This window comes from Accipiter gentilis, chromosome 3, assembly GCF_929443795.1.
Source record: "Accipiter gentilis chromosome 3, bAccGen1.1, whole genome shotgun sequence".
NCBI classification, from domain to species: domain Eukaryota; kingdom Metazoa; phylum Chordata; class Aves; order Accipitriformes; family Accipitridae; genus Astur; species Astur gentilis.
Window position 1 is genome coordinate 3,778,208 of NC_064882.1, and position 18,316 is coordinate 3,796,523.

An 18,316-nucleotide genomic window follows, 5' to 3' on the forward strand; every position below is an offset into this window, starting at 1 on the left:
TCAAGCTTTTTAGAGAGCCTGTACAGTTTTATGAACGATATAAGGAATGTTCTTCCAAGTGTCTAGTTATGTTAAATAAGCCCATCTGTAGCTTTTCAAACAAGCAAGATAGTACATAGAAAAGGGAAAAGTTTAAACTGGTCTTGATCTGCAGCTGCAGTTAATTAACAAAAGAGCTCTACATTATTTGTAGAGCTAAACTGTTTATATCAAACAATCTCAGTGTAGAGCTAGACATTTTGGTTTGATAAAGTATTATATAAGGTGCAGGAATTATTATCAAAGGTAGGTAGTCTAATTTCAACTGCATGTGAACTGTCAGGGGAATATGTTAGTGTCAGCTGTGAGAAGACAACACAATAATTTGAAATTTCTGAGAGGTATTACATGCGTTATTGAAAACAGTGAAAAAATGACATGCCCGAGTTAAGTATACATGCCATAGGTAAGGACCGAAAACTTTTTTAGACTAGATGAAGGTGCATACAGTGGTTGAATTAATAAACGTATTGACATCTGCTTTCATACCTATATTATTCTCCCACAGTCCCTGGAACTCTTTTAGAAAGGTAGTATTCTAAGAGGCAAAGCTTGTCTGGATATAATACGATCTCATAATGGGAAACTTTGGAATGGCAGAAACTTGATGATTGTAATAAGCACTGCAAGTCTAGTCTTGTAAACTAGACAAAGCAGTTCTCTACCTACCTGTCCTGAGCCAGGGCAGGGATTTCCCAAGCTTAGAACCTCCTGTTCCCTGAGATTACCATGTTCAAGGAGAAATCAATTGATTTGTGCTTTCTTTCTAAACAGGTTTTTTTTTTCATGCAGTGTCTGACCTTTCTGTAGAATGGTGGAATAAGAGTACGAATAGCATATTCACAAGCAGTTGTGTCTGCTGGTCTCTTTGCCGTTAATTATTTTTAGCCCAAGATTTTATTCCTTTACGGATATCTACAATTTGCATATTGGTTTTCAACAGAGCCATCTGTTTTTCCAAGTTCCCAAATGACTAGTCCACTCATTTATAAGTCTTGGTAAAAATTAGATGAGAAAGGTTATATTATCAACTGTCAGGTTATATTATCTACCTGTATCCATTTCTAATGTTTCAGTTGTGTGTATTCAATCTGTTGGGAATAAATCTTTACAAAATTTAATCCCAGTAATTTTCCCTTTCCACTTCATCTGTGTGCGTGTGTGTCTATGCATGCAGTGTTCTTCAAAGACTGCATAATTTGAGTAATATTTTTTTTTTTTTTTTTGTTAAGGAAAAGGCTGTTGGGGATATCTTCTGGAAAAATTGTTGAGATCTTTTTCATGGATTACTGGGAGCTCTTTATAAAGAACTTGCCCATAGATTTCCATTTGAACATATTTGCTGTATAGATCCATAGGTGTTCCAGAGATTATTCCCAAGACTTTTGCACAGGAAAAGTAGTTTTAACCATGTGAACTATTACAGTGGCAAAGACTATCCTCAAGAGACAGGGAAGAGGAGACTCTGCATGCCTCCAGGATAAATGAAAGGTTTATGGGTACCTTTGGGCTACCCCAGGGAAAGAAGCATGAAATACAGTTATAGCTGGATAGATTATTCTGTAGTGTCATCAGGCTGAAATTCTCAGATTTACAGTTAAATTCTCTGTTATTAGAAGCAGCATTTCCAAGCACCCTATTACATTGTTCATAAATTACTGTATATAAATTCTGTTACTCTTCGAGGTAATAGCATAGACAGAGAAGCTACTGATTAGTGAAGGCTGATTATTGTCTCAAATGGAGAAATCACAGAAGTAATTTCTTCTGTTGTTCTGTTAAAATTGACTTGCAGAAAAAACCCTTAGGTATGGACATTCTGTTATTGGGTCCATGCTGTCCCAGGTGTTCTTATCTGTACAGTACAATTCCCAAACTATTGTAACCCTGGATGAATTACTGAGAGGGTGCGTCAGTACCACACAATGAAGCATGTGATTGGTTGGTGGACATCCCAGACATCTGCAAGGCTGTTAGTGACGTGATATGACATGGTCCCAGCAGGATTAATTAACATGACAGTACACTCTACTGATGTGATGATTGTACCTGTGCTTTCAAAAGTACTAAAATTTGTATTAGCTTGGGGATCTCAGCACTCTGCTCTTGCTGCAGTGTGCTTGCCTTTGCGTGGTTTCAAAACCAGCTACTGCATCTCACTGTCCTTTTCATGGTGCTGTGGGTTAGGCAAGCCTATGGTTTTGCGATTTCTTCAGTTTCCATGGCAGCAGAGATCATGGTTTCCCCTCAGTCTTGAAGAAATGCACACAAGGCTCATTTCCTTTTCTGCGAGACTGGCAGGATGGCAAGTCATCTTCTAGCACACTTCTGCAGTGCCACAGCATCCTGATGCAAGACCTTCATTTATGTACTGTCCTGGGAAGACTGAACAGTATTTGACAAAAAGGTGGAATAGGTGTTGTTGGTCATTGGTCATGAGAGTAGTTTGGAGTACCAGAGCTTTAGAAAGTATGGGGGCATGGTTAGAGGTTGCCAGTTTTTTGTTGGTGGCAGGTAATTGCATTTGCATCTCTGCTGGCTATAACTGTGTTGGAAGCTGTATTCTGTGTGCTATGCTCTTAGCTGTGTCGTAAGAAAGAAAGAGGAAGTACTTTAAGAGGGGAAAGCATGCAGGACATATATTAACGTTATTTATCTGAGTACTTCCATGTGGATTGCTGTGGGAAGGGAATAGCTGCCTGCACTAGAATGCATGATAAATAATTCAAAGTCTGGTGTGAAACAGAGTTTTTCATTGATTCTTTGAAACTCTGGAGATTGACATTAACTTTTCCTTTTGCCGAAATGGTGTTTTACCATCCCTTTGTGCTTTCCAATTTATCTTTATTGGTTAAGTGATAGGCTTTATGGGGAAAGAAGCCCTGTAAGGTATCAGTACATGCAATAATGAAATGCTTTGGAGTGTACCTCACTCAGTTACAAATACAACAGTATTGCAAATACTGTGATACCAGTGATGTGAATGTTATGGTGACAAGCAGGATATTTATCATACTAATCGAAATTTGTCTACTTGTTTTAGTTTTCAGTGAAAGTTACGTGAATGTTCAGCTTGAAGGGAATTGGACAGGAAATAAAAAGGGATAAGTCAAAGGAGGAGGACTGTAGGTGGTAATGGATATTTCAGAATACTTGCAATGGAAAGTGTGCTTTTTGTGTATGCAGAGCAGCAGGTGGTAAAGATAAATCCAGAAATTTTCACATACTTGTGGTTGCCACTTTGAGCAAGGAAAGAAAGAAGGAATTTGTGGTGATACCACAACGTGTAGGAACTCATTAAGGCCATGGAAAGCTGATAGCTAACCAGGCTCAGAAAAGTTGAAAAGTTAGTTCAGCAGTAGATTTGCAGGTCCTGATAAATAGTCTGTTAAATTCATCTTAGATTTGAAGCAGACAATTATAATATGAAGTGACACATCATGTAGTTTGCTCTAATAACAACATTCTGTGACTCATAGATTACTGCATTAAACTAAGGAATGTATGGATGAAATTCTAAGCAAGCAGATTAGCTGCAGGTGAAGAGCAGGACTCTAGAAAACTTAAAAAAATCAGGCAGGGTTGCCATCCAGCAGAGAATTTTAATGTAAATGGAACAGTAAACCTGGGATAGTGCCTGTGGTTTCAGTTGGATTACTTTTACTGGAATTCTTTTTTTGGTACTGCAAATTTGTCAAAACAAAAATATTAAGCCTAATGCTTAAAGATGAAAGAAAGGAGGTGGGAAGGTGGGAAAGCATCTATCTGCTTCAAATGTTTCTCTTTGCTTTTATCTCAAACCAGCTGCAGGAGACCAATTTACAAATGAGATTAATTCAGTTGAGACCCAGTCATTATGCAGTCCATTCCAAGATTCGACTGCTTACTGCAAGGAACTGGTGAAGTGATGACTTGCTCAGTAACATTCAGAAATGTGTTTTGTGTTTAAGCTCTGAAAATGAGGAAATTGCAAGACAGTTTTGGGCCCAAAGTTCTGTTCCAAGTAAATCTGAGTGTCTTTGATATATTAGAACCTACTTACTGAATGATCGTAGTAGCATCTGATAAAACAGTCTCTTTTTCTTCTTGTATAAGAAATGCACTGTATAAAACTGGATACATTAAATCAATCAATGCTTAGATGCATTAAATTATTCAATGTGTTAAATGCATGTGCATTTTTTCCTAGGTAAATGTAGATCTGTCTGTTTTATGAATTCCCCACCATACATTATACCCCTTGCCCCCATTGTGGAGCTCCTGCTATGCTTTTTATGGGTTTGTTTATGTAAAATGTGCAGATCAACACAACAGTTCCCTGCCATGGGAGAAATAGATTGCACCTCTCTCTGCCATGTTATAGCCATAGCATGTTAAGGTGGAATTGAAACGTTTAAAGACTGACAGCTATTAGTTGTGTAAGGACCTCGAAATTTCTTTTTTCTTTCTATTGGATTTCTCACCCTCTCATGTCATTTATTCTTCGGTTTCAGAGTAGGAAGCAATTGTAACACAATTCAGATATTCCAGATCAAGTTTTTATTTCATGTATTAGGTATAGGAAATCTCTAGGGAACAATTTAGAAATAAGGGATCATTTCTTTTGTAGCACACTTATGATTTATTTTCTTTCTCTTTGCAGATTATGCCTCACAGTCATTTACAGTCCCTTCTTTGTCTTGTTTTTGTACTGGTTTTTTTCTTCTTTATGATAGCAGCCTATACCTATGTCATTTTAATAATGTAGGGAAGGTGTTCATAGGAGGAATAGAATTGCCTTGTCACAGAGGTGCGCAGCTTTTTGCATCTTCTTTACAAGTAACTGATTCCCAATAAATGTTAACCAAGCAATAGATTCTGATGATACTAGCAATTCTAATAAAAACTAACCCATTTTGTTAAAGTAAAGGTTAAGGTAGGAGAGGTGACTTAATCAGGGTAAAAGCATTTCAGTTACAGATCATGATTCACCTGGAAAATGACAATGATTCACTAGTTATGGATAGGGAGTCATAACAAGTAAGCATTTAACTAAGCTGAAACAAAGAAACAAAAACTAATCATTGTTCTTTTGGTATTAGAGCTCCACAAGGCAGGTTGCAGAGAAGTGTGCAGACTGGACCTCTATAAAATGTGAAGCCGGATAGGAGGTGAGCAGTATAGTGGGCCTAATGAGACAGAATTCACCATTTTAAGAACTGAGGAAAGAGTGGTAGGTGCTATCTGGTTAAAATAGTTTCTCTGCTGTTTCTTAAGAGAGATCTATGAAATTAGGTTAGTTTTAGTGAGAATTGTTCCCTGCCCCTAAGCTCATGTGGAGTAGCACCTGAATTTAGGGCTTAACAAAAATTTTCTGGTATTACTGCCTGTGGGTGCAGTCTTCAAGTTACCATGATTTCACTTCTAAAGCATGTTAAAGAGCATCACTTTATTGTAGACTCACAGAACTGGTACTGGTAAAAATGCTATATCAATCAGTCTAATTTACTAGGGTAGGGTAGTTGGATAGTTTGATAGATTTTGTGCTAGCACATAATCTTATTACAAATTCCTTTTGGCTTCTGAGTTAAATGACCTTTCCAAGTGCGGATTTCGTTCAAATCATTGGTCATCTAGTCCATTTTCTTGCCTTGGACTCCTGCCTTCTTACAGTGTTTTTGGAGAATTTGAAAACCCAGTCTAAATACTTTTTTATACAAGCTGGATTATCAGAGGTTCTTCCTTGGCTGTGTTCACCTTAGAACATTTTCCTCATGTTATAATACTATCTCAGCCTTGAATTCATGAGTGTTGGGCCCTGAAGCATGAGATGGGTTAACTTTTCCTGTTATGGATGGTGTGACAGAAGCCCAGAGTATATTTCAAGTGCTGCAGAGCTGTAACACTGATTCTACTGCGAAAGCAAAGCGTAACCTCTTCTGTCTCCATGCTGTGGTACTGCATGGCTGAGATAGTGTCCCCAGGCATCCAAAGTGACCAAGTCCAAGTATGTGAGAGGCCTATTCAATAAGAAAAATGCACATGCATACATATATGCACATACCTACATATAAATAAATATATACACATTTATATGGGTTTTTTTCTGTTCATATCATATGGACACATGTATCCCAGATTTTCAAAACATCATACTTTGGAATTTGAAGTATTTTACTCTCACTGTCATTTTACAATAAAAGAAAGAGGGCTTTCAATTTAGATTTGCTACCACTAAGTTTTTGATTCTTTGAAAAAAAAAAAAAGAAACAAGAGCTGTAATTCCAAATCTGTAGTTGTATTAAGTAGTCTGAGGAGTTTTGAAAGAGAGTGAACTGATATGGAAGATGCTCAGTTTGATTAGAATCAAATAAAGCCTTGCTCTCATTTGATTAGGAAAAAGGAAAATAAGCAGAGAAGAAGGAACAGTATAGCTTTGTAGCTTTTCTGTATCTTTAGGTGCTGTAACATTTTATTATGATTTCAGGAAAAGACTTCCAAAAACCGAAGCAAAACAAAGGATTTGCTTTGGGCAGATTGTGTGAAAGTTGCAAACACCAGTATTTAGGATGTCATCATTTCACATTATAATGCTGCTGAAGAAGGCCAGCTGGTGCAGTTAAGTCCCTTATTGGAAATTTTAGTCTGATTCATTACTGTGATTTGTAGTTGTACACAGAAACACTTAATCATTCTTATGCTCCAAGCTCTATTGAATCTACTGAAGGCTTTCTGGTTCTTTGCATAATTTGTGCTGCCAGTCTGCCAGCTTGGCAGTGTTTCAAGCTTGTTGCATTATCTGTGTGTGTTTGCACAGGAAGTGATGCTGCACGTAGCCTGAATTTACAGTAATTCTTTTGTAATAGGCTAATGAGCAACACTATTTCATTCACAATACTAACATTATATAGCTTTGATTAGTCCAATTATTGCGTAACTATGCCATTGTGATCATACTTACACTCTGCAAAGTACTGAAAAGGAAATTTGCTTAGCCATAGCTTAATTGAACTTGTTGAGAAAATAATTTGGACTTTTATGTGCTTGAGAGAGGTAAAAATGTGAATATTTTGGAGATTTTTATATGCTATGCAATTTCATTTATTAAAGGAAAAAAGTGAAGCTTCTTTTTTACTAGTTCTTTCATTGTATTGGGAAGGAAAAAAGGTGACTAACACTAGGCATCGTATGTTTTGCGTATGTTGTGAGGGCCTGTTCTTTCCTTGGTGTGCACATGTTTCTTCGATTCATTTTAGTGGGAGTTGTGGATACACAGCTGGGGGAAAACAGGATCCTCTGATGGAATTCATTCTCTAAGTAACTTCTGCTAACACTAACGGAAGATATATATGTAGATTGCAAGAATGTATATTGCAGTACCAGTGTTGTCCATGTCAGCCTTACTATTTATTAAGGTTGTAATTTAGCCATACAATATTTGTACTTTTTGTAATCAAACTTCAAAACTAAAAATTTGCTCTCCTTCAGAAAAAAAATACCACCCCCCACCCCCTCCCAACTGTCCCTCTAGAAATCTAAAATAGAAAGTTTTTAGGTTTTAATGTGTTTTTCTTTTTTCCTTGGTATGTAATACAAGTTTTGTAAGAGATCAAAGCAAACTTGAAATAAAGGAGACCTAAACAGAACTTCTACTTATTAGCAGAACACGTATTTTCCACTATAATTTTCCAATACAAAATCTATGATACACCTATTTTTAAGGAAAATATGGAGTCCTACCCTAGACTAATGCAGGTGGACTTCAGTTAATTTAGTAAGTCCTAGGCCTACTCATGTTTTACCTGCTCCAGTAATCTCGTTCAGAGTCTCAGTGGTCTGTAGGAGCGAGAGGGTGCACTGGGTAATCAGTTGGCATGATGAGTTTTTCAGTGATCATGACTGTCCTACTTTCCACTTCTGCAATGAGGTTATAAATTAGGATTGGGGTTTTTTTTTGCAGGAAAATGGATCCCAGCTTGCTCTATTTCTTTCTGCCTTGCTGACAGTGCTTGAAGGCAGTTGTACCACCTCCTAAAAGGCAGTAAGTTAGGGCACTTCTGTTAAAAAACTGGAACACAGGAAAGAATTAGGAAATGTAACATCTGATCTAGGAAAGCATTGCTGTGATTGTTATTGTGTAACCCTGGGGGATGTTTATGTACTGTCCCGTTAATAAAAAATGCTTTGTGAGCTTTTATTTTGTTGGTTTTGTTTTAAAAATGATCTCTTCCTTCACAGTATTCCTGAGAATCTACTACTTTAAAAGATTGCCTTTCTATTAACAAAATTAAGAAAAATGATGAAGACAGTGCTTATAAATGATTTCTCTGTCCATAAGTATGAAGTTGTGATTTGTAGTCCGTAGCAATAACATTCACTGTGGACTGTTAGGTAAACATTAAAACATTACAAAAAAAATATGAGTAAAATCTTTGAATGTTCCTTTATCAGAAAAATTATGCAAAATGAATTCAGGAACAGTTCAATACGCCTTCTTACAAATACCTATCTGTTTCTTTTTGTAGTCCTTTAAAAATTAGCTGTCAGTATCAGTTTCCAGTGTACTTTATTAGAATACGTTATCAATTGTAAAATAGCTGATGCAAACATTTGTAATCAATTAGTGCTTAATTTGGAATTTGTTGGTGGGTTGTGTGGTTTTTGTTTTTTTTTTTTTTTTCTTCTTTTCTTTCAGTGTTACTGAAATACTCCTAACATTGGATAATGAAACAATAAAACTTCAGGATGCTTGTATGTGAGGGGTTCTTTTACAGGTTTTAAAATTTTCATGTGGATCTGGATCTGATTATAATTAGGTGCTTTGATTACTAGCTAGTGTCAATTCTAATGCATTTCATTTTCTGTGAAGGTCTTGCTTCATAAGTTGTGTTTATAGGCTCAGAATACATCTGTTGTTTTGCTTATGTACCAGTGGTGAGAAAACTGTTGTGTGTGAAATTGATTACGAGTAGTGTTCAGGGAACAGAAATCATTCTACTAATTTCCGTTTGTGTAAAACAATACGTTTAAGGTTTCCAGTGGTGAAAAATACATTAATTGTTGCAGCTGGGGATGTTTGTCATCATATAGTGAAGTGTGTGCATATATTGGTACTTTACAGTAAAATGTACTACTGCTTTTGGAAATCAAATAGTGTACTTATGATAGTAAGGACATGTCAGGAGTCACTAAATGTTTCGTCTTTGTTACATGATCAGTTATGAAGGGTTTTTGGTGTCTGGTAGTATTTTTATTTCTCCTTCATTTAAAATCAAACACCAAAACCTTTTTCATGTGTTCAGATTGTCAAAAGTAAGTTTACTTTATAAAATGCTGTAGTCTACTTCAAGATAACATTAATATACTTAAGGTATGGCTTCTTCCACAGACTACTATATATTCTATGTCAGCTGCTTATTGCCTTAAAAAAAGAAAACAAACACCAAACCTTTTTTTGTCATTTTATGGTTTAACCTAAGTATTAGAACACTTACACCATGCAAATACTTTTCCTAAAACCCTTATGCAACTTCTGTATTAGTAGTAGTAATAATAATAAATTCTTACAATCACAATACAGTTAAGGCTGGATCTAAACCTTTCTGAATCTGTGGGATCCACTGCCTTAATTCAGGCAGTACTTGTATAGTTGTTTCAAGGATGCTTTGGGATTATTGCACATGTGCAGACTATCTGCGTGATGCATGGCACTGTGATTCTGTGTCTGGAAATCTCAGACAAATGCTCAAGTTCTGTCTAGACAAAACTTCTGGGTGAGGAAAAGAAGAGGTTGTACCTGAGGAAACCTGCGCTTACTGTAGCCGTGACTCCAGTGTGCTCTGGTTCAGTTCTTTTGAGGGAGACTTCTTTCAGGTACAGACCTCCAATGATATATTTGAACATCCAAGGGAAGGTAAGCTTTGGGGGTAAAATTTATATAAGCATTTTATAGTAGTAGGGTGGTGGTTTTTATAGGATTTCAAAAGCAGACAGAATTCAGGATATATCATAATTTTGTAGACTGACTGTTACCTGCAGTTGCAGTTATAATAGCAATAGGTTAATACTTAAAATTACCAGTAGACACAGACTGCAATTCCTAGCCTGTTCTATAAAGCAATAAAGCAAAAAAAAAAAAACCAACCCATAAAAAAAGAAGTCTTTATTCTCTCTGCTCTTCAGGACAAGTTTTCTCCACTAACTAAAGGAATAGAGACAGAGGTAACTGACCACTATACAAGTTCATAGTACCTATAGATCAAGCTATCCAAAGTTATCATCTTAGAGAATATACAGTAATCAACACTGAACTTTCTTCACTGTGGTTTACGTTGATTTAATTCTTCATGTTTTCAAGCATGCCTGTGTGTGGCGACATCATTTATCTAATCTGCTTTCTAATTACTATTCTTTCTACCTTAATGTGGTGGGTTGACCCTGGCTGGAAGCTAGGTGCCCACCAAAGCTGCTCTATCACTCCCTCTCCTCAGCTGGACAGGGGGGAGAAAATATAACAAAAGGCTCGTGGGTCGAGATAAGGACAGGAGAGATCACTCACCAATTACTGTCATGGGCAAAACAGACTCAGCTTCGGGAAAATTAACTCAATTTATTACAAATCAACCAGAGCAGGGTAATGAGAAATAAAACCAAATCTCAGAACACCTTCCCTCCACCCCTCCCTTCTTCCTGGGCACAACTTCACTCCTGGATTCTCTACCAATCCCCGCCAGCAGCACGGGGGGATGGGGAATGGGGTTTACGGTCAGTTCATCACACATTATATTCTGCTGCTTCATCCTCCTTAGGGGGAGGACTCATCACACTCTTCCCCTGCTCCAGCGTGGGGTCCCTCCCACGGGAGACAGTCCTCCACGAACTTCTCCAACGTGGGCCATTCCCACGGGCTGCAGTTCTTCACGAACTGCTCCAGCATGGGTCCATTCCACGGCGTGCAGTCCTTCAGGAGCACACTGCTCCAGCGCGGGTCCCCCACGGGGTCACAAGTCCTGCCAGAAAACCTGCTCCGTGGGCTCCTCTCTCCACAGATCCACAGGTCCTGCCAGGAGCCTGCTCCAGTGCGGGGTTCCCACGGGGTCACAGCCTCCTTCGGGAACCCACCTGCTCCGGCGTGGGGTCCTCCCCGGGCTGCAGGTGGAGATCTGCTCCACCGTGGACCTCCCTGGGCTGCAGGGGGACAGCCTGCCTCAACCATGGTCTTCACCAGGGGCTGCAGGGGAACCTCTGCTCCGGTGCCTGCAGCATCTCCTCCCCCTCCTTCTTCACTGACCTGGGTGTCCGCAGGCTTGTTTCTCTTACATGTTCTCACTCCTCGCTCCGGCGGCTGTTTTTCCACATCCCAACTTTTTTTTCCTTCTTAAAAATGTTCTCACAGAGGCGTTACCACTATCGCTGATTGGCTCGGCCTTGGCCGGCGGCGGGTCCGTCTTAGAGCCGGCTGGTATTGGGCTCGCTCTCGAACACAGGGGAAGCTTCGAGCAGCTTCTTACAGAAGCCACCCCTGTAACCCCCCCTGCTACCAAAACCTTGCCACGCAAAGCCAATACACTTAACTGTAGATTATTTTAATGCTGATGCTAAAGTAAAAACTGTTGTAAAATACAAGCATTAGAATCTTAGAAATAGTGCCTCTGGGAAAGATGTTTTGCAGATGAATATACCTAGGTGGGCTTTTCCTTGTCAGAGAGTTTCATATATGTAAAATTTTAAATAGTTAACTTTATTGTAATCCAGGGATTACTCTATTTTTTGATTAGCTGAAGATCTGGACACGTATATACTTCTGAAAACATTTGCATGTCTTGAAGAATGAATTCCCCTTGACTTTGCCTTCACCACTTGAACATTCGTTTCCAATAAATGTTTGCAGTACCAAGGTTTGCATACTTGCGAAAGTTAATTTGAAGTTTTGATCCCTAAATTCAGCACTAGTTATGTTCTAAGCTTTTGCCATTGGGCCTTTTTAAAGAAAACCCCAAACATCATCTCCTCTCCAGCCCTAAACTCAACTGGTGCAAGGAAGAGCCAAATAAGAGGAAGGATTACCTAAGAAGAGATTTAAGCTGGGGAGTAGATCAATAAACATACAACTACAGGAAATAGATATCCTGAGAATATGAATGGTTGATCTTTTCATCTTTGGGGCATGCTGCTGGAGTCTATAAAAGGTATGAATGCACAGCCAAGATGATCTGGATCGGAATTAAACCCCTTGCTCTTAGATATAAAACAAACTCGCATGTTACGAAGTAGGATGTGAGGGCTTGCTGTCCCCTTACTCGTTATTATAGCCAAAGCTGGTGACCCATGTGCTTTTGACCCTTCTACCTATAAAATTCTCTTTCATAGGGAACCAATAATAGCAACACTTTAGGGTGACTTCACAGATTTGAGGATTCTGGAAAACCGAATTTCCTTCCATATTCTAGAAGTATACTGACATCATATAACCACATACTTCGAAGTACTAATGCTAGAGGTTTTCTACCTACACTGCAAGACTTTTGTCATGCTTTAATTCACCTGTCCTGTCTTCAAATTGTAAAACAATGTAATTTATGTTAGAATAAATATTGTCTATATGGTCTACGGAGAAATAAGCACAAAGTGGCTTTATGAAGAACCTGGAAAAGGTATGCAGGTGCACTAGTTATAAAAGCAAACAAAACATTGAGATTTATGAAGAATGGTAAAGAGAATAGTATGTAAATGCTAAGAAATCGTTTTATGAGTGAAGTCTCACAGTTTATTTGTGTTAATAGCCCTCGTACATCTGGCCACCTTGATAAATGACACACAGCAACACATAAAAATATGATCGAAGACCTAGAGAGTCTTCTAGATGAAAAGACACTGAAAAATGGGCACATAGATTAAAGCTAACTTAGTAAGAAAGACTATGACAGGATTTTATTTCTGGAATTGTTGCTCAGTTTCATTTATCCTCTCATAATGAAGCAGCAAGGAGAATACACGAGGCAGCATATTCCAAACAAATTTTAGGAAACTGTTTAATTTTGAGGTGACACTACACTACCACCACAGAGCTCTTGGTCAGCATTATGGTTAAAAGGAAGGCTTAGAAATGTGTGTGGAGAGCTAGAACAGTCCTCTAAGCTAGCATACAAGTAAGACAACTAATTTTTCTGACATGTGGCATACCTGTTCTTGACAATAGAGGTGTAAGTTTTGCCTGTAGTGACTTTCCTGTTAAATTCTTAGTACGGCTGCTGTCTAAAAGTAGGTGCTGTGTTTGATCAGCAGGCTGGACACTGGTTCGATTACATACCACAGTAGCTTTTTTGTTGTGGTTTAACCCCAGCCAGCAACTAAGCACCACGCAGCCGCTCACTCACTCTCTCCCACCCAGTGGGATAGGGGAGAGAATTGAAAAAAAAGTAAAACTTGTGGGTTGAGATAAGAACAGTTTAATAGGACAGAAAGGAAGAAAATAATAATGATAACAATAATAAAATGACAATAATTATAATAAAAGAATTGGAATATACAAAACAAGTGATGTGCAATGCAATTGCTTACCACCCACAGACCGATGCCCAGTTAGTTCCCAAGCAGCGATCTGCCCCTGCCCACCCAGCTCCCCCCAGTTTATATACTGGGCATGATGTCCCATGGTATGGAATACCCCTTTGGCCAGTTCGGGTCAGCTGTCCTGGCTGTGTCCCCTGCCAACTTCTTGTGCCACTCCAGCCTTCTTGCTGGCTGGGCATGAGAAGCTGAAAAGTCTAAACACTACTTGGCAACAACTGAAAACATCAGTGTATTATCAACACTCTTCTCATAGTGAACCCAAACCATAACACTGTACCTGTTGCCAGGAAGACAATTAACTCTATCCCAACCAAAACAAGGACATTACCAAAGCTATTGAGATACCAAAAGATACAGTAACTTATATATGCTTGAACCTGTAAAGACTGCAGTAAAAAACAAAGTTGAGTTAAACTGTAAATTACAGAGGAAAAAATACCACTAGAAATATTGGCACTGTTTGCTCTCAGGATTTTTAAAAGCAAAAAAATCATGCTTTGTGCAAACACATGCTTTCCCAAGCAAATTATGAAATACTTTTTATGTCCTACAGTGGGGCAGAAAATAGCTGTTTCCATTTATGTCATCTTTCGATAGATTACTTTTTTCCTTCCCCCGTGTAACCATGGCCTTTTTGTCATTCTTACTACATTGCAATTTGGGGACTTTAAAACTGGATTTGTGATTGGTCTTTTAAAGTAAAGTATTTGGAAACATGTTCAGGTTTGAGGCTAAAAGTGGTGGATTTGTTGTTTTGCAGACTCATGACTTCGAAGATAAAATCAGGTGGCTGAATTAGGATAAATGTTGTGTTTTGGTATGCAGAATACCAGGAGTGCCCAGCTGGGGCACCAGCAAGGGTCCCAGTTGTGTGAAATTTGAGTCCCTCTAGGAGCAATTGAGCAGAGCAAAAGCTGAGGCATGAAGTATCTTATTTTTCAGTTTTACAGAACAGTTTGAAATAGTTTTTAAAATATTGAGAGAACTTTCCAAACTCCACGTGATGCAGAATAAAGAAGTCAAAGTTTAAACAAAGCCCTAAAAGCTGAACCAAAATTCTCTTGATGCTACTATCATATAAATATTTATTATTACTATTATACCTTTTATAGCATGTTTTTATTTCTTTAGGATTTGATCCCTTGACATTTTTTTTGTAGTTTTCTTTACTGTTCTTCTCTTTTCAAATAACACTTCTCTATTTTTATGTACTACTTGGCTCTTTCACACTATTTCACCTTTCACTCAGCGTGGTTTAACATTCATGCAGTTATGCCTGCAAACCTGAAATAAGCCCTGTTAAGAGATGCTTTGTGGGCACTTGAATGGAGAAGGGACAGATTAGGTATTATCCTGTAGGTACTATTTTATGGAACCCACATTAGAGTAATTAAGGAAGGAAGAAAGGAAGAGGCTAGACTGAGGATGCTTATGTACATTAATAGAAGAAAAAATCAAGTTAAAATAGGAACATTACTGACTTTGTGATAGAAGAACAAGTTATATCTAGCTTTTTGGCTACTGAGTTATTTTGTGGAATCAAATTGAGGTTTTTTTAAAGACATGATGGGGAATATAATGCTGACATACATAAAAGAGAACTTCTATCATGCTAGACTAAATAATGTGAGACAACATTACAGTAGTTAGTAAAACTTCTTTTTGCAGTCTTATTGACAATTTGTTTCTCTTTGATATCCTGGCACAGATATTTTATCATGGATATCTGGTTTATATTACATTTTAATCTTTAAAATAATCTATTTATATGTGTGAATTAGCAGCTGAGAAAACTTCACACTTCTGATCTATTTGGTTTTCTTACCTCAAGCAGCAGCACAAATAATACTTTATGTTTTAAAAATAGTTTTATTTATAGATACCAATGAAAATGGCCAGCTTTTGTTTTAAACTGCTTGGTTGTTTTTTCAATACAGCAATATCCCTATCTATCTCTGGGTTTAATAGATCGATGACAAAAGCAGGCTAATAAGTAAAACCAGCTATGAATTACTTTAAATTGCAACTTTTTCAAGGTTTAAAATTCCACACTTACAGTATATAAAAAATGCTAAATTATTTCATAACTGTGAAGGGAACATTTTTTCCCCCCAGTATGAGCTTCACTGTTGATGATCCTTGGATTTGATCAGAGAGGAAAAGTGTATTATAAATTAAAACTAACTTTTGGACAACATCAGTACTGTTGCAAAATAGGATTAAGTTTCAAAGAATAAGGACAAACACAAGCAATACAAGGCCAGAATGGAGGCTGTGCAAGTCTTACTGTTTCTTTTAGTAAGTTTAGCTGGTGCAGTGCTTTGTTGAATTAGGTTTTATATTTATTGGAGTTTTCCCCTCTCCTCCCATGAAATTTGTCAACACACATCTTGATCTTTGTTCAGGGAATTTCTGCATATTTGGCAATATGGCTGACCACAGTATACAGACCTGTTGCACAGTGGATGTGTAATAGACATGGTACTCTCTGATGATTTGGGCTTGCCATGCGTATGCATGAATTTCATTGCGTAGGCAGATTCTGAGATGAATTAGCTCTCTGAGATTTAAGGAGAAATGCTCCTAACCTATGAGAAACTTTGACTGTCTTCAGTAGTAAAGAAAAGGGGGGGGGGGGGAGAGGAAAATTTTGAGGTTTGTTTTTTTTTTTAATGTAAAAGAATATCAATAGAATAATTTAGTACAACCCAGCAGATGATCTTCCATGAATAGTTTGACCACCCATTTTTTGCTCAACTATCATCTTACTATACACTTGCTGTATACTTTTTCTGAGCAGATCTTTACGTCAGCTTGTCAGCTTTATCTTCCCATTTTCTCATGTTATGAGACACCATTCATAAATTCAGAAGATACCATGCTGACAGAAAAGATAATACCAATTTGAAAGCCTTTCTGTCTTTTTTTTGTTTGTTTTATTCTCTTCTTCCCCTCGCTCTGGGGATGCGAGAAAAGTGGTGCTGATATGAGCACTTCTATCTGTCTAAAGAGCACTTGGAAGATTACAGTACAATAAGTTGACAGTTGGCTAGATGATCTAAAGGAATTCTGTTTTTCATAGAAATGCCATAGCTATTAACCAGTGCCAGAATACAGAAGTTTAGTTTTGTGAGGGACTGATACGCAGACCTACATTATTCTCTTAAAATCTCATGAGCTGTAAAGCAGTGTCGTTTGCAGCTTGCAAGTGCTCTTCTAACACCTGATTAACAACATCATCTAAAAACATCACAGCCTTTGTTACCTGAGCTAACGTAATCCCAACAGCAAAACCAATTCAAGTTAATACTGCTTCATTTTTAATTTAAATACCATGGAGAGTTTACTTGTAATCCAGAGCACCATTGCATAAGACAATTTTCTGTCCAAGTGTGTGCTATGCCTTAGAATCTATAACTACAAGAATGATATTGTGATGAGTTTGAAATTCTTGTAGGAAGATAATGCGTTTTGGCTGTAGAATAAAGGGCAAGTAATACTAGCACTACAATTAACAAGATAGCTGGCCTATTTCAAGCCTTATTGCTTCTCAGCACCAGGCAGTAGATAGTATGTACATAAAGAGGCTTGGTTCTGTGTATTATGTAGTTTTCTTGTTTAGCAGAATTATTCTAGATTTAGACTTGTATGAGTCCAGTTCAAAGTTGTTTCATTAGAACAGGTATCTATGGCAGGTAGAATTATATTACACAGCACCTGTAATATAGCAGATTAATGTAAAAAAAAAAAAATTAAAGCAAAACAGGTGTGGTACTTCTGGAGGTGGGGAGAACAATAAATGAAAGCTGGCAGGTTTAAGAAGTTCAGCTGTCAGGTGGTGGAAGCAGCATCAGCCATGCAGAGGAGCACACTGATGAATGGAGTTAAGTACTGTAGAATGAAAGCCAAAGGAGGGGGAGGGGGGGAAAAGTAATTCTCACTGTAAAGCTATGATACAGAGCAAAGAAAATTTATTAAAATGGATGGCTGCAAGGTTGTGTGCCATAAAGAGACGGAAGGAACCCTGATTCACTTATGCAATTAAGGGATACTCAGATCCCTGAACATGAATACTTTGGATGTATTCATTGTAGAAGTGGCTTGTTACTCCTCACAGGTGTAATGGGGAGCTTGGAATTGCTAAATACAGTCTAGAGAGGCACATCCTTCCTTATGCCTTTTCTTGAATTTTACAATTTTGGCTCAAAATAGTTCTATGTTACATATATACATTATAAGAAAATAAAGCTACTATGCTTGAAATACACTGCTGTATGTGGTGTTAGAAAACAATTTCAGGTAAATTTTGCCCTCTAAAGAATGGATTATTCTCTGTTCTTCTCCCCATGTCTCAGTTGATGTGAGAAAAGACATAATGATGGTGGAAATGTCATCATTATAAATAAGGTGGAAGAGGAGAAACAAATAGCAACTGTAGTGAATGCAACAGAAAGTTGTTTAAATTCGGAGCTAAGAGATTCATGTGGAACATGCTGATTTTAGGATACTTCCAGAAGTTACATTGTGCCATACCCTTTTTCTGTTGAAGTGCTAAAACTAAAGCTGATATAATTAAAAACAATAAGACATATGAAAATGTATCAATATAGTAAAACATTCAAAGATAAGTAGTGTCGCAAATCAATTTGCTAGTTGAACGATTATTAAAAGATATGCTTCATTTTCTCTTTATGGAGGAGGGGGAAAATAGGCAACTAGGAATTAT

At 37.7% G+C, this 18,316-nt stretch overlaps 1 protein-coding gene across 1 annotated transcript in view; it reads left to right on the forward strand.

The window, feature by feature from the left end:
- SPOCK3 (SPARC (osteonectin), cwcv and kazal like domains proteoglycan 3) overlaps positions 1-18,316 on the forward strand; it is a 221,862-nt gene that overhangs the window by 97,850 nt on the left and 105,696 nt on the right. The gene's annotated exons all lie outside the window — the stretch shown is intronic.